Below are 24,818 nucleotides of genomic sequence, written 5' to 3'. Positions count from 1 at the left end.
ACCGCACACAGCTAAGAGATCAAGAGATCAATTGCTGTGTCTAGAGGTGCCCCTGCCCCCGTATATAAAGGAGGGAGGGAGAAGCCGGCCCTAGAGGGGCGCGCCAAGTGTGGGGAGTCCTACTAGGACTCCCAAGTCCTAGTAGGATTCCCCTTTCCTTTCCGGAGTAGGAGAGAAGGAAAGAGGGGAGAGGGAGAAGGAAAAAGGGGCTGCACCCCTTGTCCAATTCGGACCAGAGGGGGGCGCGCGCCTCCTTTCTTTTGGCCTCTCTCCTCTATTCCCGTATGGCCCAATAAGGCCCAATACTTCTCCCAGTGAATTCCCGTAACTCCCCGGTACTCCAAAAATACCCGAATCACTCGGAACCTTTCCGATGTCCGAATATAGTCGTCCAATATATTGATCTTTACGTCTCAACCATTTCGAGACTCCTCGTCATGTCCCCAATTTCATCCGGGACTCCGAACTACCTTCGGTACATCAAATCACATAAACTCATAATACAATCGTCACCAAAACTTTAAGCGTGCGGACCCTACGGGTTCGAGAACTATGTAGACATGACCGAGACACGTCTCCGGCAAATAACCAATAGCGGAACCTGGATACTCATATTGGCTCCCACATATTCTACGAAGATCTTTCTCGGTCAAACCGCATAAAAACATACGTTGTTTCCCTTTGTCATCGGTATGTTACTTGCCCGAGATTCGATCGTCGGTATCTCAATACCTAGTTCAATCTCGTTACTGGCAAGTCTCTTTACTCGTTCCGTAACACATCATCCTATAACTAATTCATTAGTTACAATGCTTGCAAGGCTTATAGTGATGTGCATTACGAGTGGGCCCAGAGATACCTCTCCGACAATCAGAGTGACAAATCCTAATCTCGAAATACGCCAACCCAACAAATACCTTCGGAGACACCTGTAGAGTACCTTTATAATCACCCAGTTATGTTGTGACATTTGGTAGCACACAAAGTGTTCCTCCGGTAAACAGGAGTTGCATAATCTCATAGTCATAGGAATATGTATAAGTCATGAAGAAAGCAATAGCAACATACTAAATGATCAAGTGCTAAGCTAACGGAATGGGTTAAGTCAATCACATCATTCTCCTAATGATGTGATCCCGTTAATCAAATGACAACTCATGTCCATGGCTAGGAAACTCAACCATCTTCGATTAACGAGCTAGTCAAGTAGAGGCATACTAGTGACACTCTGTTTGTCTATGTATTCACACATGTATTATGTTTTTGGTTAATACAATTCTAGCAAGAATAATAAATATTTATCATGAAATAATGAAATAAATAATAACTTTATTATTGTCTTTAGGGCATATTTCCTTCACCCTTCGACCAGAAAACAAAAATGCAATCAGGCCCTTGACATGCCAAGCTCGGATGTACTCTTTCGCCGGCCATCTCACGGCTGAGCGTTGCCGCCCACGTCGGTGCCTCGACGACGGCGGAGCTCACTAGCGAGGGTTGCTGCTTGGCTGCACCCGTGGTGCGCGCCGCCGCGCCACTGCTTCTGCTTGTGCACTGCTGTTGTTGCTTGCGACGACATGCCGCTGCCTGCTCCGGTTCCGCACGCCGCTGCCGCCGCTGCTTGCGCCGGCATGTCGCAGGCTGCTCCGGTTCTGCGTGCCGCGGCCGCGCGCTGCTCGCGCTCGTGCTACGCCCCACCGCTGTTCCTTGTTTCGATGCTGTCGTCACTGGTGGGAGGTCGCGGAGGCTCCGTGTGCAGGTCGTTGCGCTGCCGCCATCACTGCCTGGAGGTCACGGCCGTTCTGTGTAGTGATTCGGAGCCAGAGCCGACCCTAGTCCCACACCCCATGCTTCCAGGAGCAGGCGTCAGCCAACTTGTGTGCCTCGGCCATGGCCGCCAATCTCGACCGGGACTACGTCGTGGTCATGGCAGGCGCGAGGCTAGAGTCGCCACTGCACGTCAAGGAGGCGGCTAGCACCTTGACCCAGGCCGCGGCAGCGGTGTAGTTCGGCGGCGGTGGCCTGCGGGAATGGCGGCGGGGGCCTGATCCCGATTGGATCGAGTAGAGGAGGGACATATGTTTTTTAGGGAGGTTTTTTTTTAAAAGTCCAATCTAACATCGTCTATTGTGAACGTTATGCCACGTCATCGATTGCGGCACCCACATGTCATAATCGCAATTAAAATGCCCAAGGGGACCGATCAATGCTTTCTTCAAAAGATTAGACCCAAATTCATAGAAGAGTGTTTTCTACAACCCGGCGTTTCAATGTGGTGATTTTCTGCAAGTCACTCCCTTTTCTTTAGACAGCAGCATCAAATTGAATGCAAGCTAGCTTCCCCTTCCCAGCTAGCCAACCCAAAATCTGTCTGCCTGCCTGTCAGCAACTCAGCATGCTGTTTTTGCATATACAATTCGTATGGCACCACCACTCACTGATGAAACCTAAGTGAAACAACTCCTTCCTCCCAGAATTAGGCCAAGCCATGGTCAATCTCCTGCTAAAGGCCTCCCTTGATTAACCGGTTGGAGGTAGACCACAGGATACGCGACCAGGTGACGGTGATTTCCAGCTTACACATGCCACCGAGATCAAGCATGCCACGGCTTTGACCTGCATCCAGAGGCGCAAAGGATGCCTTACCCTCTGCCAGAACCTCATCATGGTCACGACCACCTCGACTCACCACGCCGCGGACTATCAGTTGCCCAAACCTCTCAACAGACACAACACGACGCGACAGCTCAATTGACGATCGTCAGCAACAACAAGCGCCTTCTCTTCTCCAGAGTCGAGCAGCATGACATTCATGTCACCCACACTGCCGATACATGCAGTAAGCTGGCCTCGGGACCCATCTGGCCATGACCCCTTGACGATCTGCACAGCGATGATGGCCTCAACGGAAGACACCACGAGGCCACATGTTAACTCCAATGTACTATGCTTGCTGGTGTAGAGACTGCTACTCACGCAGGATCAGAGCATGCACTATCCAAAGCTTACGCATAAATTGATCTTTTCACAACATAAGAAGCGCTCGAATACCAAAAATATATAATAGAACACCTGCACCCAGGCCCTCTCTATCTAGCCATCCATTCCCTGCATCGCGATTCGTGCAAATAGATTTCTCTTTTTTGTTTCTCACATAAAACATGTTTTGAAGTTCAAACCTTTGCAACGTGGCAAAGCTTTCTGTCTAGAATCTAGGATAAATCTTTAAGAATTTTTTGTCGAACATAAATATACAAAAAATGATCTAGTTAGAAAGCTTTGCCACACCGCAAAGATTTGAACTTCAAGACATGTTTTATGCGAGAGAAACAAAAAAGAGAAAATTTCATATAGAAAGTTAGTTGTGTTGCACATATCTTAAAGCAATATTGGACAGCCAGGATACCAGAGCCAGGGTGCAGGTGTTCTAAAAATCCACGTCCGCTTGAATACAAGGCTTAGATCGGTGTCCTCAGATTCTGTACTTCCCTTCACTTTCAGCATGGCCTCGAAGTACACATACCCATTATAGACCACGACACGGGTAGGACCTACCAGTACTAAATATGGATCCTACATACAACACAAGTGGTTAAGTTGACATCCAGAATGGCATAGACTATAATCTTGTTCAGATTTTTTTTACACTGGTAAATGGAAGAATACAATATAGAAAGTAAGATCGACTGTCATGCATTCTAATATGTGACGTAGTCTTCATGGTGATTGATTATATGGCATAATGTTATAGCTTATAGAATCTATAAATTAGTATGCATTCAATCTTCATAGTTAACCACTCATATTGAACTCCTATATGACCAGAACTTTTACATAATTTCCTTAGTTTTGTTCGGTTCACAATAGATCAAGTTGTCTATATTGTTCTGGATTAAGCAGTGCGGATAGAAATTTTACACTTGGGAAGCATGGTATTTGCCAAAAAGCAATAAAGTTGGATAGTCACATGTCAAGTACTATAGTACAATATACAGTACCCTCTAAAAGCTCATTAAGAAGGCAACCAATTCAATTAAACCGGTCAGAGTTGCTTCAATGAGCATAACAATAACATGATCTCTATGTATGGGGGTAAAAAAGAAGATAGGTAGGTACGCAAGGATGTGAATTTTTGGGACATGCGGCTACGCGTTGCCGATATCCTGGTCGTCCGCCAGGGCGCTGCGATTGCTACTTTTAATAGGACTTCTGCAATACGCGCGCCGCGTGAATTCCCACTTCACAAGAATACGCTATACAACTCAGTAGTGGACCAGGCATGGTTCAAGGTACAGGCAGCATTCAATGGATCAGACGAGAAACAAAGCCCCGGCCCGGGAGATGGGGTAACTCTCGTCCTTCAGTGGGTGTGCATAACAAGAGGAGATGGCTTCAGCAGAAACAGAGATTAACAGGCTAGTGTATCGACACTATACTTGATCTGGAGTCTTTTGTTTATTTGGTTACGACTGAACACTATACTTCATCTTTTTTATTTGCCGTATCATCTTTTGTTCTGGTTTGGGACGTTCTAGGGCCGGGGATCGTGGGAGATACAGGTTCGTCTATGATAAATGATGATTTTAATCATTCCAGGGTTCCTTGATTGCCTGCCATGCATTTACAGCGGGGTGACAGCCATTTAAAGGAATGTCGGCAGCATGTGCAAATTGTATCATATATGAACCTTGATTAATTTGTTAGGAGATTATCATGATTAATGTGATTGTTGATGTTTTTTTGTGTGCAGTCAGTCTTTGTCAGGACTCGGGAGATTATTATGGTTAGATATTGCTGGAAACCTTGATTAATTTGTAATGGTGAAGGTGAAATTGAACTCACCTGCTTTGTTTATTGCTTAACGAACCATGAGACCATAACACAAAGCTGTTTGCGCTGTAGGTGAACCAGGCAGCAGATACTAGAACATACATTGATGAGCTTGATGGAAAACTAATTACTACTCCCTCCGTTCCGAATTACTTGTCGTAAGTATGGATGTATCTAGATGTATTTTACTTTTAGATACATCCATTTCTTCGATGAGTAATTTGGAACGGGGGGAGTAGCTATTACTCCCTTCGTTTCAAATTACTCATTGCAGAAATGAATATATCTAAAACTAAAATACATCTAGATACATCCATACCAAATTGGCAAGGCACGTGATGAATATGTTCTTCAGCCAAGCTTGGTTGTCTTCAAGAAGTGAGACGTGGTGGGTGAAGATCAGGTGTCGGTGCACTTACAGACCGTGGAGTGCAAGAGGTGGTGGTAGACTGTGGACTGAATATACTTGCCCTCCCACTTACAGAACATGCATCCTCCTACATGCAACGAAATTTTGTTAGCCGGGATGAGTACACGGGATGGATTGAAAAATCGATGATGAACTTACACCATGACATGCAGCCATCCATAAGCACCGGCCTCGCTCGTGGCTTTCACACTAATGGAGGTGGTGTGGTGTGGCGCTGCGTTGAGACGTGAACACATGCTTGTGAACTCCGGCCAGACTCTGAGGAATGAAGAGTGAGCATGAACAAGAATGGTTGGGCAGCAGAAACAAGCAAGCTGGAGGTTTAAAACGAGCGAGGGGAGCGTGGTGCAGATAACCACTGGGACTGACATGTACTCGATGCGCGTCTCGATTCAATGCATGACGATGCCTTGTGGGCCATCTGCTAGCGAGGTCAGAGATAATAAGCAAGCTATACAACTTGTATACAGTCAATGGAATTCATTATACAGGCTCGAGGCTCAATGTATTTGAACGGCACGAATCACGTGAAAGCGGGCGGCCGTGATTCCGACCTCGCGTGGCTGGATGTCTACTCATGATTTATCGGGTACCTAAGGGATAATTAACAGAAAACATTGCACTATGCTCCACAGCAAGGACCAAACAAAAGAACCTGTTGAGTGAGGGTTTGGCAGTTGTCCCTCGTGTGGTTGAAAATAACATTGCGACTGTATTCCAGCTTGTCGCGCACAGCGACCATGCCCAAACACATCAGCGGCCACTGCAAATCCCCATCTAACCCCGCTACCTTGACAGTAAAGATCTGCACAGTAAGCCTGTGCTTGGTGTCATCAGGCATAGGGTTGTCCGCGAAACACATGGCAGGGATACGCGCTGCAGACAAGTCAATTCAGTTAAAGATTACAGAAAATCCTAGTGGGACATATGCACGAATCGACGGAATTGTCACACAGTTTTAACCCTAAATCTGTGTCTGTATCTACAATGATTGCTTGACGATAGAGAGCTTTACAAGCATGGAGGAACATGATTCAATCGCACTTACTGTTACGCTCGAAGTCGAAGCTCTCGAAGTCCTCCCTTTTTGCCAGTTTCATTTCCAGTTCCTCGCGGCCAAGGTCATAATCCAGCTGCCACCTGTCCTTGCTGGGGTCGGTAGTTTCCTCCGGCGATGGTGGCGCCCGGGCTTGCTCTGCTACGTATTTCCGCGCGGCGCGAGCTCCTTGTCCCCGTTCTTCCTCCTCCACTCCGTATCTTCCTGCAACAGCGCCGCCCGCCTCTCCTCGGTGAGCTCCTCCGGCACGACCGGCGGCGCGCCGGGGTTCGCCTGGTTCAGCCTCGCCACCGCATGCTTCAGCCTATCCTCATCGAACACCTGCTCGAACGAATCCATCAGCCACGGCACCACCTTCACCGTCTTCGTCGCCCCCGCCGCCTTCTTCCGCCGTGGCTCATCTGCCTCGGCCTCGGATTCTCGCTTCGTCGCCGCCGTATCCAGGTCCATCTCGATCACAGCGGCTTGCCAAGATCGATCGGAAACACACAGAGGGGGCGGAGATGAAACTAGATCTAGCCAGTGAACGAGTTAGGTAATTTTTCTGGCCCAAACACAAAAGGTTTGTTTTTTTTTTCTTTTCGGGAAGGTTTGTATATTTTTGGGGGCCTGCTACACGTCCGCCCAGCTGGGCCGCGAGCTGTTAGATCTGCCGCATCGACCGGCCGAGCACGCCTCCACCATTGCAACATAGGCCTTGTTGCAGTATTATTTCTGCAACACAACTCTTGTTGCAGACTTTTTTTGCAACAACTGTTTGATTGCAAAAATATATTTGCAACTAAGGTTTTGTTGTAAAAAGAAATTTCAACTTAGGTCTTGTTGCAAAAAAAAATCACAAGTTTTCTTGTAAAACATAAACCCGCCATAGACCATTGCAACACTACATATGTTTCAAAAGCATAACCCCAGTTACATGCAGGATGGTATGTAGGCCCTCACTTGATGTTGTCATTCAGGGAAGTTGGCGGACGCGGCCACTGCAATCCGCCAATTGATAGTAAGCGTTTTCCATATTTTTTTGACCAAATGTTTGATTTAAGATCCGTTTTGGCTGTCATTTTTGTCTTGATGAGATCTTCAAAATAAGATCATTGTTCACTGTGTATCTAAAGAAATATTATTTTTTTCTCTTTTAAACTTGACTCGGAACTTGATGTACCGGAAGCATGTGCACGCGGGACGCACATCTGAGCGAAAGACAGATATTTCTCACCGACAAACTACAAAACATGTAAATGTTACACGCAAGTTTCGAGTTCCAAAAAGCATAAAGTGTTTTTTTTAAATATACCTAATATTGACCTTGATTCAAATAGACCATCCAAGCAAAGAAGGCAGTCAAAATGGTTCTGAAATCACACAACTCATTTAAAATATATGACCTCTTTTTTGTTTGAATAAAAAACATACAGATTTCTTTATAGGAGAGGGAGGTGTAAAGTACTCGACAACCCAGCGGGGAGTACATACCGTATTTGGCCCACCGGGTTTTGGAGCAACAACACGAAATGCATGTCGACAACCTTGGGCCAGACGTTCACCACGTATATACTCCCTCCGGTCTTTTTAGTTCGCATATAAGATTTGTCTGAAATCAAGCTTTCTAAAGTTCGATCAACTTTCTAAAAAAAATGTCAACATTCACAATATGGAATTAATATCAGTAGATGCATCATGACTTAAATTTTCATATTGTATAATTTTAACATGATAGATGTTGATATTTTTTCATGTAAATATGATCAAACTTTATGAAGTTTGACTTCAAACAATTCTTATATGCAAAGTAAAAAAAGACCGGAGGGAGTACTACAAATTTAGGACATGAATATTCAGTGACCGTCAATTGTGGCCGTATTTTCCGACGAATGGCCGTTTCCACTAGGTGGTCATTCCCAGTGAACGATTTCATTCGCTTCTCCTCAGCTCCGATGACGAATGGATCGAGTTAGCAACCAGACCCCCTCTCGTGTGCGGAAAGCATGAAGAGACCTGTTAGGTCTGCTCGGCCCCACACTGTCAGCCAACCCCCCAAAACCCACACTTTCCCTCACTCTTCGTTACCTTCTTGCCGACGAGGAATTCCCCCCTTCGTTTCACCCCCACATGGATCTGGTTCCTCCCCCTCTATGTTCCTGTAGAACCTTCAGGCACCATGGCAAAAGTGCCACGAAATCACGATGTTTGAACGGATCAAATCAACAAAACATGCAAATCGAGATAAATATGACACCCCCAAATCCTTTCCCTTCCTCAACTGCCATCAGTTTCTGCCTAATATTGCCATGGTTGAAAACAGGGGTACTTTTGCTCCCCTAGATTAGAAGAAGGATGTCAAAAACGCAGCAATTGCAAGACCAGCTGAGTGATGGGCATTGTTGAGGAAATCGTTAACTGGTAGCTGCTCAGTCGGCTGGTGAGTAGGGGATTAGTAGGCTAATCGGCAAGTTAATCGGTCATTTAATCAATTAATCGGACAATTTATCGGGTAATCGGCTACTCGAGGACCCTATGAGTAGGGATTAATCGGCAAGTTAACTGGTTAATCGGATGAATTCTTGAACATGGGTGATGGGTCCGGTCCGATGAAGGGCGTGTTCGGATCTCCTCCAGCTTCACAAAACTTCTCAAATCCAGCTTCTTTTTGTGGCTTCTAGCTTCACCTGGTGATCCAGAAACCGTTTTGCTTGAATTGACAGCTTCTCGTAGCGCTGGAGCCCAGCTAGGAGGGTTGTGGCCCATTTGGCACCGACTGGGCCAGCTAGAGGCAGCTAATTTAGGCCCAGTGCATCGATTCACTGGAGATCGCTAGATTCTTTTCTTCGAGCAAGGGGGCAGCAAACCGTTTTCTTTGGCGGTGGCAACACCCTGTAAATTGAGCAAACTTACCATTCTCCAATTCGTGTTTTTGCACTGCAATCGGTCATAGCTTCCTAAAGCTAGCTTCTCGGAGATATTTCGTTCGGCTCAGATCTGCTCCAGGAATTTATGAAGCGTGGAGTGGGAGGAGCTCCGAACACGCCCGAAGCCCTTTCAAGAGAGCATAGTGTGCTAGTTGACTCTGAAATTCTAAAGCAGTAGTAGCAGACCCAGGAGAATGGACTTGGCCTGAAAAGTGATATTGCCACTTGGATGCAAAAAGGGGTAAAAAAAAACTAGCTGAATGGTTAAACACAAAAAGTTATTAACCTTTTTATAAACTTAAACACGACAAGTCATACTTTTCAGTCTGTTGAACCCATAAACTTGCAGACACTTGGATTAATGTCTTAACATTGAAAGAAAATTTTAAATTAAAAGTAAATCATGAGTAAATTATGCTACACGTACTACACAAGTATCTTTTACATGTTAAACTTCGACATTGTCTAAAGTTCTATCGTTGCTACGATGATGAATGTTGCATGCATCTCAAAGTCAGACATACTATATGATCGCAAAATTAATGTCGTTTGATTATGTGATCTCAAATGCTTGATTTTAGCTTTTTCTGATTGTTGGCCAACCTTTAAGAATTTTCGGGTTGTTGATGAATCAGGCATGTTCAACCCAGAAGATGTTATGTACAGAATGATGTTGTTGTAAGGTATCTGGTTGTTTGTGGATTGATGAAGCCTTTTCCCACGTGATTTATTAAATATTTGTGCGCATCAATTCAATCCTTCAGTCAAATGGTTAATACCACTTCCCTATGTTTTTTCTCCTTTCAATCAACATCTGCTTTGGTCCTAGCTACAAGATATATTATGCTATAAACTATCAAACAACAACCCCACTATTTCTTGGGATATAAATGATACATTTACCAAAATGTCGGCTCTTAGTGTTTGTCTAGTTATTTCAAATTTTTGAATGCGTTGAACCATCTTTAATGGCGGTAGACTAATATTAGCTGGCAAACTACCACATGATGGGCTTGAGATTTCAGTGACTTTGTCTCGGCTGACTTAGGTGAGCTAGCTCATTGGTCAGGTGACATAACGTCAGTCAATCTGAGCCCCTCATGATGAATACAGGCTACCTTGTTTTCTTTCTATGTGGGAAGACAACTACAAAGTTATGTAAAATAATTTGGATTTAGCCTCAAAAAAGAAAATTGGTTTTGATTTAGTTAAGAAAAAAATTATTTGACTTGGTTTGGTTGGGGTGCGCCAATCAAGGGCTATAGTGCAACACCCATGTGACACTCAGGGCTCGGTAGCAAGCCACTATAACGAGCCCTCTCCACAAAAAAATTAACTTAACATCTCATGAATCCGTAGATCCATGTATCAGATATTAAATTGATAAGAACAGATACTACACTTGATCTTAGACAAGAGGTCGAGAAAGATATGATTTGAACCGTGACCCACTGTCCTGTTTTATTGGTCCCCTAAACCGCCTCCGCTGAGGTGCGTAGCGATATGGGATTATATATTCCACCAACGCGTCAAAGCTCAAAGCTGCGTTCGTCCTTCGCCGAGCCGGACAGATGCGCGGCATAACCTGCTCTGTGCCTGTGCTTCCTACTGTTTGGGGCCTGCCTAGAAGCCCATCAACAAGGTCACGGCCCACAGATATCGATCGCCCCAGTTTGTTTCGGCTAGGACGAACTGGGCTGTTAGTGCACCCACCAGTCCCACGAAAAAGAAAAAACTAATTAGTGCCTTAGACGTCGCTCAAAAAAAATTAGTGCCTTAGACTTGCTGAGATTTTCGCCTAAGAAAACAGAGGCTCACTTGCTAAAAACAAAAGGACTAGCAGAGATTGGAGTATATCTCTAAAAAAAGCGGAGATTCCCAATTCACAGAGTAACTTTGTTTTTCTTTCAGACAACAAGCTGAGGTTCAGATGATATAAAGAAACTGATGTGAGATTTTTAGCTTCACGTGCCAACGACTGTGTGCTGTAAATAAACAAGTAGCAAAGCGCCCTGATTCCTCTCTCACATGGAAGAAATGCAATCTAAGATCCAAACAAGTAGTCTCTTGTATGCCCAGTGAAAGAAGAGAGGGGAAATATCCTGTGCTCCGACGCATCTGGTGCTCCAGGTACTCCCTACACAGCCAAAACGTTGGATGCAGAATGTAGGGACAGGATGAAATCTCAACGTCCCACCCTTCAGATTTTGCAAAAAAAAAAACCATGTAGGTACAGAATAGCAGTCACAGTTGCATCAAGTTGCTCCAAAAATGTGCTGCTCCAGTCAGGAACAGAAACACGCCCTGTGTAGCATCTTTGGAACAGGTTTCGTGAATTCATTCCTAATCATTTCTAAAAGAATATACCATTGATAAGAATTAATTCCCAATCTATTTTGGGAGTATCAACCAGCAAGTTTGAACTGAGAGTGTACTTTCTGTCCATCGTGTGTCGTCAGCAGGTGCTTACTTTGTGTTAATGCTTCCAGCTTCATCCAACACAGAAATATACTAGTACAAATAGTTTCGTGGAATTTCCAAACTGGGCCAGCTTACAACAAGCAAAATAGAAACCAGGCTACAATCAAAAGAAGCTAAACTATTGTACAGGATGAGAAACTAGACAACAATATTCAGGAAGCAGCCAACGCCCTCTTTCACTTCGTCGGTCTCCCAGGCCAGTAGTCACACTCACGAAACTAACAACACTCTTGTGCATGTTACAGAAAAAAGAAAAAGGACAAGAGGCGCTAGCTGCAACACAGCGGCAACTAGTTGTACAAGCTGTACCAAAAGTCTACAATAATGTAACCAGTTTCATATAGCACACGAATAAAGGCATTTCTCATCCATTATTTAATCGCGAAGTGATCTCTGCTCCCATGGGTTGTGCTGCAAAGTATCAAACAAGTTCTAGTCAAATGTTTGCAAATTCCAGTTTTGGAACAGAAAGATCAGGGACATCATGTACCATCATAGCTTGTAGCTTCACGCTGATGCATTCATCGTGCGTAAATACAACAAGTCTATGGTACAGAGAGTATCGTGGATTTTCCAAGATAAAAAACATATATGTTCCATAGGAAATGCACAACATAAACATTCAGCAAGTCGATTTGAGAAGGTAAGCTAATTCTAAGAATAAAGAATTAGCAAGTCCATGATCCGAGATTTGTAATTATGTCTATTGTGCAATTCATTTCTTTCTATCACTTACAGGATTGAGAATCTGTAGGTAGCTCTGGCTGATGGAACCGAGTTGCACTCATCAGTTGTGTTATAAAATGTGACACCATATAAAACATTTGTGGTAAGAGTACAGTGAATATGTAGCAGTGGAGTTTATTAGCTCCAGTTTTGTAGGAATAATTAACAAATATCCTCTAAATTGGCACACGGTTTCTTTTTGCAGGACCTTGTGCCTGCCAATACTCTTCCAGGGGAGTTCCTATGTTCTAGCAAGACAGCAGGTTATAGCTCTGTAAGTACTCAGTTATAAGCAAAATAGTGGAACTGCATTGGTGGTGCGCATTGTTACAAATATTTGTCTATGCAATATATAATGATAACCTTGTCCATTTCTTAGTATACTTTATCCATTATTATCCTTGTGTACATGAGCATGAATGCCAAAGTTTTGTCAAGTAACAAGAACTCATGATTTTGGGAAACAGACTATTCATAGCAATGCTAAACAACATCTGAAAAATTCTTACATGCAAAGCTATTTATGTTCCACATGGAATTTCAGTAAGCAACTTGTAATATAGATTGCTTCCCATTTTCTCTGAAGAACAGGCAACAACAAATATAAATGCCGTTGTTGATACGCTGCCACAGTTTCACCATTGCAAAAACAGCAACCCTGAAGGTGGCCTGGAGCAGATGCATACCATACACATTGGATCTGAAAGGTACTTAAGTTAGGGGACATTAATTTCCTATCTGTGCACATATATATGTCAACTGTGTCGATTGTTCTTCTGCATATCTGTGGGCAAGCAACAATCTGAGAGACACTGCTTGTTATATCTTGGTCATGTTCATGTATAGTAGCACAAGGAAAATGATCTCTTAATTCAACAGTGTCACTCTTCAATAGCAAATTGATCTGACTAGATGGGCGTGGACTTACTATTATTACCCTCCATTAATTTGTACAAGTGCTAGATGCTTCATCCACATCAGACCAAATTACTTGTTCTAAGTTGCTGATATTTTACTTCGAATCGGATAAAATTATTTCAAACTCTTCTCTGGTCATAAATTACGGACATTTTTCTGTAAGTAATTTCTCGATATTTAGCCTAAGCAAAATATAGCAAGTTGTTTCAGTGATTTCTAAAAAATGTAGTCTAAGAAAAATACAGAGAAATATCACCACAGTTAATCTCAGCTAGGATTAACTACATCTAACACAATCAGCATGAAGGGGATGGCGGATTAGAACCAAAATACACAACAAAAACAAAAGGTTTTAACATCCAAAGTGATACCTGAAGGCTGGAGTTGTCTTCTCCAGCGTCAGCGGATGGCGGATCTAGCCGTCGGCTGGTGGCGAAGGTAGGCGTCAACCGATGGCGGAGCTAGCCGCCGGGGTGTGGTGACGGGATGGCGCCGAGGTGGAGAATGGTGGCGCGGGGATGGGGTGGTCAGTCCGCTATACGTAGGAACAGGTCGAGGTCGCAACGGAGCAGACGGTGAGGTTGCGGCGCAGCAGTCGGCGAGCTTCACTGCCGGAGCCTGGCCCTATCTGTTCGTGTTCGTTCAAGCGAGGCAGCACAGGTTGGAGAAACGTTACTGCTATTCTGTACCTACATGGGGTTCTTTTTGCGAAATTTGAAGGGTGGGGCGTTGGGATTTCATCCTGTCCCTACATTCTGCATCCAACGTTTTGGCTGTGCATGAAGTATCGGGAGCACCAGATCCTTCGGAGCATGGGATATTTTGGCAGAAATCACATATTTGACCTGAAGGCGAAAGCAAATCACAAACTAACCTGTTTCTGAAAAAATTTCACTCTGCTGACTCTTTCGTGTGGCGCCCGACAGCTAGGCGCCGCACACTACTATGCAGCGCCTCTGCCTTAGGCATCGCACCTCCTGCCAGCGTGGCAGCTCTGGTCCAGTTGCGGCCTCACAGACAGCACTGCAGCGCCTAAGCCTTAGGCGCCACACTTGTAATGTGCAGCGCCTAGCGCTTAGGTGCTGCACAGTTTGTGTGCCACTTAGGCTGGCCCCACCCTCTCTCCCCCCCCCCCCCCCCCCCCCCCAAACCCTTAGCCTTGCGCCCCTCCTCTCTTCCCTTCTTCCCCCCCCCCCTCAAATCCTTCTCAAATCTTGCAAATCCGGAGTATTTGACCGTGGATTTCGAAGCCAACCCCTCCCTTAAGGTAATCTCCTCCGATCCCCTCGTTTTCATCCATAGGAATTGTCACATTTGCTCAAATCTAGCTAGTTTGGGGAAACCCTAGTTTTGGCTTGGTTTTGAAAATTTGTGTTGAATCATGTTATGTTTCTTTGCTAATTTGGTATGGTTAGGCTTTCATAGTATGCTAGGGTTAGGTTTATGTGTGTTTGATGTTGGTGTTAGGGTTATGCTATGTTTAGGGTTGTGGTAATTGTTATGTGGGGGTTATGGTTATTAATTCATATATATGTTAGGGCATATGCATTTTGTGCAAATATTTTTGTTAAGTACTTACTTGATATATGTGTGTTTTTGATTATTATAGGGATGGGGAGAACATGTGTTTATATTCATCATCTGGATAAAGAGGCCTTTTTGAAAGGCAATGTTGAGACGGATCCGGATGAGCTTGACATGGTGTTTGAGAGTAGTCCTAGCTATGCGGAGGTCTTGGAACAAGTGAGGAAGGATTTGAATTGGATGGACCCAAGTGACGTTGTTGAGTTCGAGGGAAGGCATAATGTTGGTTTTGGAATGCACATCCGTTGGAAGACAATGCGTGTGAACTCTGAGCAACGTTGGGTTGCATACAAGGAGACGGTTGCCGAATCTCTAGACAAGGCTCTTGAGTTATTTGCCTCCAAGAAGGTTGAGTCTACTTTGAATTTGGACTTGAACCGGAACCCCTCCCGTTGGTTGCTAGCACTCCCCCACCCATTAACCAAGATCAAATGAGTGAACCTCATTTCACGCAACAAGATTGGCCAACATTGAGCCTGACTCCAAACAACCAAAATGAAGATTTTGAAGAGGAGAATGATGAATACGAGGAGGATGACAATGAAGTTGATCTCCATGACAACAATGTGGGTGATCTCGACCAATATCATGTGCAAGAGACAATGGACCAATTCATCCATTTTTCCCGTGCATATGCGTCGGACTCGGATGATGATGGTCCCGATGAAGAAGTTGATGAGGAGGGGTTCACGCCGAAGGAGGCCCAAGCATTCAAGAAGGTATTCGGGCGGGATCACAAGACACCATTGTTCAAGGATCTTAGTCTCACGGATGAAGCCGTTATGGATGGTGGCAAATGCATATCTCTTGGAGCCAGGCCAAGTTCTCACCGTGATTTGGAAGATGGCAAGAACGGGATATATCCCGGTTGTGAGTTTCAATCCTTCTTGGAATTGAAGATGTGGCTCGACAACTACTCGGTTACACATTACCGTCCACATAAAGTGGCCAACTCGGACGTCAATGTGCATTACACAGTCAAATGTGAAGTGCCAAGATGTCCATGGATTGTGTGTGCAAGGCCATGGAAAGGAGGTCCCCCTTGGCGCATAGTGAGTTGTCTACCAACTCGCATGTGCCGGCACAAGAATGCGGATGGCGAGCTTGTGTACCAACAACACAGACAACTCACGTCCGAGTTCATTGCTTACAGGTTATCCAACCAAATATCCACACTTCCAATAATGAGCATCAAGAGTGTAATTGACCTTGTGAAAGCCATCTTTCATTACAAGGTGAAGTACGGCAAGGCATGGAAGGCGAAGCAAGCCGCATTCAAGATGTTGTATGGCAATTGGGAGGAAGCATACAACCGACTCCCTAGGTTGTTGTTAGCTATGCCCGCCACAAATCCAGGCATGGTTCACGTGGTTGAGCCTCATGGGCACCAAACATTGATTCATAACGGGAGGACCGTCCGACTATTTGGCTGTGCATTTTGGGCCTTTGAGCAATGCATGAGGGCATTTGAGCATTTTCGGCCCGTCATTGCCATTGATGGCACGTTCTTGACCGGACAATACAAGGGCACTTTGTTGGTTGCAATAGCAAGTGATGCCAATAACCGGGTGTTGCCTTTGGCTTTCGCTTTGGTTGAGGTGGAGAACAATGATAACTGGGAGTGGTTCTTGCAGTTGGGCGCTGCACTCTGACTTGGTATTTTTCATGGACGGTCAGTGCTGCAAGCCTTCTGTGGCTCTCTGGATAGCCATGGCTAGTTGAGCAGCGCCTATGAAACGGGCGCTGCACTGTATGGTGCGGCGTCTAAGTGTTGGGCGCTGCATAGTACAGTGCAGCGCCTGGGTGTTGGGCGCTGCAGTGCTGTTAACTGCCAAACTACAGAAACAGATGCCATTTTGGCCTCATGCAGCACTCACATAACTTGCTTGAACATCGCTAAAATTACTGTAAACTGCACATACTGAACAAAGACAACTAATAACTTGAACATCACATCATTTAGGACAATTCAACATTCCTACTAGCTCGCAAACACAAATACCACACTAGTAATAGTTCACCAACATATAACATAACATCACAAGTTCATCAACCTAATGAAACGGCTACAAGAGCACTAACAAACACAAGCACTAATGCCTTCCGCGCGTGTTCCTGGTGCCACGCCTGCAGGCAATCTTCTTCTTCCTGGGTGGACGAGCCTCCTCTTCCTGCACTTCCTCCTCCGCCTCCGCCTCCGCCTCATGATCCAAGCTAGCCATCCGCGAGGTCCCTACGACCACCTTTGGGTTGCCCCTGTTGTCAAAGTCGTTGGGCGTGTACCGGTGTCTGGGCTGCCTAGGCTTGAACACATATGGGGACCGAAGTTGAGCATCCGCCAAAGTCATGTCATCATCAAGCTCATCGCCCTATCACACAATCAAACAATATGGTGAAGACCGATGTCGTAATCAAGTGAGAATCACATCTAAAGGATTAGTCATACCTCTTGGGTGACCGCACCCTAATCATCCAGATAAGCATGTGAGGAACTCACATCGTCCCTCTGATGGTGAGATGAGGGGTCTGATGGTGTACCAGACCTAGAGGCAGATGATTCATCAAATTCGGGATCGCGGCAACCGAGAAGATTCGATAACCGCCTTAACTTCTTGGCCTGACGCTGTAACATGAACAAGTGTATACGATATCAGACTCTGCAACATAGACTGGCTCTCATAGTGAATGTGATATGTACCTTGAGAAATGCTCGTAGTGAACCATCATCATTGCCTTTTTCAACCGGTGTTTCCTCCAGAATAGACTGGCTCTCATCAGCTGCTTTCTTGATCTCGGTGCGCTGTGGATGAGAAAGAATGAACACGTTAGCCATTCAAACATGTGTAATACGGCCAACAGGAAAGTAAAGAAGAAACACTTTACCACATAGTTAATCACCGGAACAGCAGGGACTCTGTGCCCTACCCTAACATCTCTGTTGTATTTCCCCTTTGATAGATCCTCAAAGTTTACAGGTTCTTCAAGAATATCCTCATTATATGCCGACGGGCATATCTCAAATCGAGTATTTTCAAGAAGCCATCGTATGTATTTATCAAAAGCAAGTGGACTATGCTCACGAAGCTTGGCGCGTGCACTGCTACGAGCTTCCTCCACACAAAGCTGGAAGCGGGTAACATACGAAGCATGATGCTTGTCCCAGTCCTTTATCTTCCGCCGCCTTCTCCTGTCCAACCTGCATGGTACAAAACCAAACATTAGCAAAATCAAGGAGTGACGATGCTTAGTCAATACGGTTCATGCTCTCTTACCTATGAAGTGCTTTGTCCGTATCCACCCATTCTGGCGGGTGAGGCTGGAACAGACCAAACTGACGACACACGCGATGTGGCAAATGAAACTCAACAGCCCAGTTGCATATCAGTGGGCACCGCATACGCCAGAGATCCCTATCCCGCAAGCACATCGGGTTGATGGTAAACTCCGGGGTGTACCCAAGTCTGTCATCGGCGCCATATGGCTGCCATTCCACCTATGAAATAGGGCAACAATGCAAAATTGGTGAATTTTTTTCAAGCAAACGTGAGAAATGACTGAAGTAATGACCTCGTTACCTGCTCAGGTGTAATCGTGTCCAACTCGGCAACGTACTTCTGGTACATGAGATTGACATCGTTCGTCATCTCGAAAACCACATCCCACTTGTAAGCCGTCAATCAAAGCAGAATAAGATGCATAAAGGATAAACATCACATGCAATCAATATAAGTGATATGATATGGCCATCATCATCTTGTGCTTGTGATCTCCATCTCCGAAGCACCGTCATGATCACCATCGTCACCGGCGCGACACCTTGATCTCCATCGTAGCATCGTTGCCGTCTCGCCAACTATTGCTTCTACGACTATCGCTACCGCTTAGTGCTAAAGTAAAGCATTACAGGGCGATTGCATTGCATACAATAAAGCGACAACCATATGGCTCCTGCCAGTTGTCGATAACTCGGTTACAAAACATGATCATCACATGTAATAAAATATAGCATCATGTTTTGGCCATATCACATTGTCGATAACTCGGTTTCAAAAAATTTCCTACGCACATGCAAGATCATGGTGATGCATAGCAACGAGGGGGAGAGTCTGATCTACATACCCTTGTAGATCGCAACGGAAGCGTTGACACAACGTAGAGGAAGTAGTCGTACGTCTTCTTCCTGATCCGACCGATCCAAGCACCGTTACTCCGGCACCTCCGAGTTCTTAGCACACGTACAGCTCGATGACGATCCCCGGGCTCCGATCCAGCAAAGCTTCGGGGAGGAGTTCCTTCAGCACGACGGCGTGGTGACGATCTTGATGTTCTACCGACGCAGGGCTTCGCCTAAGCACTACAACGATATGATCGAGGTGGAATATGGTGGCAAGGGGCACCGCACACGGCTAAGAAACGATCTCGATGATCAACTTGTGTGTCTAGAGGTGCCCCCTGCCTCCGTATATAAAGGAGCCAAGGGGGAGGGGTGCGGCCAGCCCTATGGAGGCGCAGGAGGAGTCCTACTCCTACCGGGAGTAGGACTCCCCCCCCCCCAATCCTATTCCAAATAGGATTCCCAAGGGGGAAAGAGGGAGAGGGGTGGCCGGCCACCTCTCCTAGTCCTAATAGGACTAGGGGAGGGGGGGAGGCGCGCAGCCCTTGTGGGCAGCCCTTTCACCTTTCCACTAAGGCCCACTAAGGCCCATATGATTCCCGGGGGGTTCCGGTAACCTCCCGGTACTCCGATAAAATCCCGATTTCACCCGGAACACTTCCGATGTCCAAACATAGGCTTCCAATATATCAATCTTTATGTCTCGACCATTTCGAGACTCCTCGTCATGTCCGTGATCACATCCGGGACTCCGAACAACCTTCGGTACATCAAAATGCATAAACTCATAATATAACTATCATCGTAACCTTAAGCGTGCGGACCCTACGGGTTTAAGAACAATGTAGACATGACCAAGACACGTCTCCGGTCAATAACCAATAGCGGGACCTGGATGCCCATATTGGCTCCTACATATTCTACGAAGATCTTTATCGGTCAGACCGCATAACAACATACGTTGTTCCCTTTGTCATCGGTATGTTACTTGCCCGAGATTCGATCGTCGGTATCCAATACCTAGTTCAATCTCGTTACCGGCAAGTCTCTTTACTCGTTCCGTAATACATCATCTCACAACTAACATATTAGTTTTAATGCTTGCAAGGCTTATGTGATGTGTTTTACCGAGAGGGCCCAGAGATACCTCTCCGACAATCGAAGTGACAAATCCTAATCTCGAAATACGCCAACCCAACATCTACCTTTGGAGACACCTGTAATGCTCCTTTATAATCACCCAGTTACGTTGTGACGTTTGGTAGCACCCAAAGTGTTCCTCCGGCAAAAGGGAGTTGCATAATCTCATAGTCATAGGAACATGTATAAGTCATGAAGAAAGCAATAGCAACATACTAAACGATCGGGTGCTAAGCTAATGGAATGGGTCATGTCAATCAGATCATTCAACTAATGATGTGACCTCGTTAATCAAATAACAACTCATTGTTCATGGTCAGGAAACATAACCATCTTTGATTAACGAGCTAGTCAAGTAGAGGCATACTAGTGACACTTTGTTTGTCTATGTATTCACACATGTATTATGTTTCCGGTTAATACAATTCCAGCATGAATAATAAACATTTATCATGATTATAAGGAAATAAATAATAACTTTATTATTACCTCTAGGGCATATTTCCTTCAGTCTCCCACTTGCACTAGAGTCAATAATCTAGATTACACTATAATGATTCTAACACCCATGGAGCCTTGGTGCTGATCATATTTTGCTCGTGGAAGAGGCTTAGTCAATGGGTCTGCAACATTCAGATCCGTATGTATCTTGCAAATCTCTATGTCTCCCACCTGGACTAGATCCCGGATAAAGTTGAAGCGTCTCTTGATGTGTTTGGTCCTTTTGTGAAATCTGGATTCCTTTGCCAAGGCAATTGCACCAGTATTGTCACAAAAGATTTTCATTGGACCCGATGCATTAGGTATGACACCTAGATCGGATATGAACTCCTTCATCCAGACTCCTTCGTTCGCTGCTTCCGAAGCAGCTATGTACTCCGCTTAATGGCTTAGAATCGGGACTTCAAAGACGTTTTGAACGTCATGGAGCATATGAGATGTTCCAGGAGTTGAAGTTAATATTTCAAGCAAATACCCGAGTTAAGAGGCATACTAGTGACACTTTGTTTGTCTATGTATTCACACACGTATTATGTTTCCGGTTAATACAATTCTAGCATGAATAATAAACATTTATCATGATTATAAGGAAATAAATAATAACTTTATTATTGCCTCTAGGGCATATTTCCTTCAGTCTCCCACTTGCACTAGAGTCAATAATCTAGATTACACTGTAATGATTCTAACACCCATGGAGCCTTGGTGCTGATCATGTTTTGCTCGTGGAAGAGGCTTAGTCAACGGGTCTGCAATATTCAGATCCGTATGTATCTTGCAAATCTCTATGTCTCCCACCTGGACTAGATCCCGGATGGAATTGAAGCGTCTCTTGATGTGTTTGGTCCTTTTGTGAAATCCGGATTCCTTTGCCAAGGCAATTGCACCAGTATTGTCACAAAAGATTTTCATTGGACCCGATGCATTAGGTATGACACCTAGATCGGATATGAACTCCTTCATCCAGACTCCTTCGTTCGCTGCTTCCGAAGCAGCTATGTACTCCGCTTCACATGTAGATCCCGCTACGACGCTTTGTTTAGAACTGCACCAACTGACAGCTCCACCGTTTAATGTAAACACGTATCCGGTTTGCGATTTAGAATCGTCCGGATCAGTGTCAAAGCTTACATCAACGTAACCTTTTACGGTGAGCTCTTTGTCACCTCCATATACGAGAAACATATCCTTAGTCCTTTTCAGGTATTTCAGGATGTTCTTGACCGCTGTCCAGTGATCCACTCCTGGATTACTTTGGTACCTCCCTGCTAAACTTATAGCAAGGCACACATCAGGTCTGGTACACAACATTGCATACATGATAGATCCTATGGCTGATGCATAGGGAACATCTTTCATATTCTCTCTATCTTCTGCAGTGGTCGGGCATTGAGTCTTACTCAACTTCACACCTTGTAACACAGGCAAGAACCCTTTCTTTGCTTGATCCATTTTGAACTTCTTCAAAATTTTGTCAAGGTATGTGCTTTGTGAAAGTCCAATTAAGCGTCTTGATCTATCTCTATAGATCTTAATGCCTAATATGTAAGCAGCTTCACCGAGGTCTTTCATTGAAAAACTTTTATTCAAGTATCCCTTTATGCTATCCAGAAATTCTATATCATTTCCAATCAGCAATATGTCATCCACATATAATATCAGAAATGCTACAGAGCTCCCACTCACTTTCTTGTAAATACAGGCTTCTCCGAAAGTCTGTATAAAACCAAATGCTTTGATCACACTATCAAAATGTTTATTCCAACTCCGAGAGGCTTGCACCAGTCCATAAATGGATCGCTGGAGCTTGCACACTTTGTTAGCTCCCTTTGGATCGACAAAACCTTCCGGTTGCATCATATACAACTCTTCTTCCAGAAATCCATTCAGGAATGCAGTTTTGACATCCATCTGCCAAATTTCATAATCATAACATGCGGCAATTGCTAACATGATTCGGACGGACTTAAGCATCGCTACGGGTGAGAAGGTCTCATCGTAGTCAATCCCTTGAACTTGCCGAAAACCTTTTGCGACAAGTCGAGCTTTGTAGACAGTAACATTACCATCAGCGTCAGTCTTCTTCTTAAAAATCCATTTATTCTCAATTGCTTGCCGATCATCGGGCAAGTCAACCAAAGTCCATACTTTGTTCTCATACATGGATCCCATCTCAGATTTCATGGCTTCAAGCCACTTTGCGGAATCTGGGCTCACCATCGCTTCTTCATAGTTCGTAGGTTCATCATGATCTAGTAGCATGACTTCCAGAACAGGATTACCGTACCACTCTGGTGCGGATCTTACTCTGGTTGATCTACGAGGTTCAGCAGTATTTTGATCTGAAGTTTCATGATCATTATCATTGGCTTCCTCACTAACTGGTGTAGGTGTCACTGAAACAGTTTTCTGTGATGAACTACTTTCCAGTAAGGGAGCAGGTACAGTTACCTCGTCAAGTTCTACTTTCCTCCCACTCACTTCTTTCGAGAGAAACTCCTTCTCTAGAAAGGATCCATTCTTAGCAACGAATGTCTTGCCTTCGGATCTGTGATAGAAGGTGTACCCAACAGTTTCCTTTGGGTATCCTATGAAGACACATTTCTCCGATTTGGGTTCGAGCTTATCAGGCTGAAGCTTTTTCACATAAGCATCGCAGCCCCAAACTTTAAGAAACGATAACTTTGGTTTCTTGCCAAACCACAGTTCATAAGGTGTCGTCCCAACGGATTTTGATGGTGCCCTATTTAACATGAATGCAGCCGTCTCTAGAGCATAACCCCAAAATGATAGCGGTAAATCAGTAAGAGACATCATAGATCGCACCATATCTAGTAAAGTACGATTACGACGTACGGACACACCATTACGCTGTGGTGTTCCGGGTGGCGTGAGTTGCGAAACTATTCCACAGTTTTTCAAATGTACACCAAACTCGTAACTCAAATTTTCTCCTCCACGATCAGATCATAGAAACTTTATTTTCTTGTTACGATGACTTTCAACTTCACTCTGAAATTCTTTGAACTTTTCAAATGTTTCAGACTTATGTTTCACTAAGTAGATATATCCATATATGCTTAAATCATCTGTGAAGGTGAGAAAATAACGATATCCGCCACGAGCCTCAATATTCATCGGACCACATACATCGGTATGTATGATTTCCAACAAATCTATTGCTCTCTCCATAGTACCGGAGAACGGTGTTTTAGTCATCTTTCCCATGAGGCACGGTTCGCAAGTACCAAGTGATTCATAATCAAGTGGTTCCAAAAGTCCATCAGTATGGAGTTTCTTCATGCGCTTTACACCGATATGACCTAAACGACAGTGCCACAAATAAGTTGCACTTTCATTATCAACTCTGCATCTTTTGGCTTCAACATTATGAATATGTGTATTACTACTATCGAGATTCAATAAAAATAGACCACTCTTCAAGGGTGCATGACCATAAAAGATATTACTCATATAAATAGAACAACCATTATTCTCTGATTTAAATGTATAACCGTCTCGCATTAAACAAGATCCAGATATAATGTTCATGCTCAATGCTGGCACCAAATAACAATTATTTAGGTCTAATATTAATCCCGAAGGTAGATGTAGAGGTAGCGTGCCGACCGCGATCACATTGAATTTGGAACCGTTTCCCACGCGCATCGTCACCTCTTCCTTTGCCAGTGCCCGCTTATTCCGTAGTCCCTGTTTCGAGTTGCAAATATTAGCAACAGAACCAGTATCAAATACCCAGGTGCTACTGCGAGCTCTAGTAAGGTACACATCAATAACATGTATATCACATATACCTTTGTTCACCTTGCCATCCTTCTTATCCGCCAAATACTTGGGGCAGTTCCGCTTCCAGTGACCAGTCTGCTTGCAGTAGAAGCACTCAGTTTCAGGCTTAGGTCCAGACTTGCGTTTCTTCTCCAGAGCAGCAACTTGCTTGCCGTTCTTCTTGAAGTTCCCCTTCTTCTTCCCTTTGCCGTTTTTCTTGAAACTAGTGGTCTTGTTAACCATCAACACTTGATGCTCCTTCTTGATTTCTACTTCCGCGGCTTTCAGCATTGCGAAGAGCTCGGGAATAGTCTTGTTCATCCCTTGCATATTATAGTTCATCAC

The 24,818-nt window shown here is 44.6% G+C and overlaps 1 long non-coding RNA gene and 1 other non-coding gene across 2 annotated transcripts; both read right to left on the bottom strand.

Annotated features, from left to right (window-relative positions):
- Positions 1 to 10,461: 10,461 nt before the first annotated feature.
- On the bottom strand, positions 10,462 to 10,656 carry LOC125526229. Its single transcript, XR_007291638.1, has one exon. It is a non-coding gene; the product is annotated as a U2 spliceosomal RNA (small nuclear RNA).
- Positions 10,657 to 11,786: 1,130 nt separating this feature from the next.
- LOC125521938 lies at positions 11,787 to 14,024 on the bottom strand. The gene is made up of 2 exons (XR_007289511.1): positions 13,720 to 14,024; positions 11,787 to 12,115 (listed from the first exon to the last, which is right to left on the bottom strand). It is a non-coding gene; the product is annotated as an uncharacterized LOC125521938 (long non-coding RNA).
- Positions 14,025 to 24,818: the final 10,794 nt, after the last annotated feature.

Source organism: Triticum urartu, chromosome 7 (genome assembly GCF_003073215.2).
Source record: "Triticum urartu cultivar G1812 chromosome 7, Tu2.1, whole genome shotgun sequence".
Lineage (NCBI taxonomy): Eukaryota > Viridiplantae > Streptophyta > Magnoliopsida > Poales > Poaceae > Triticum > Triticum urartu.
This window is presented reverse-complemented; position numbering and strand designations above follow the sequence as displayed.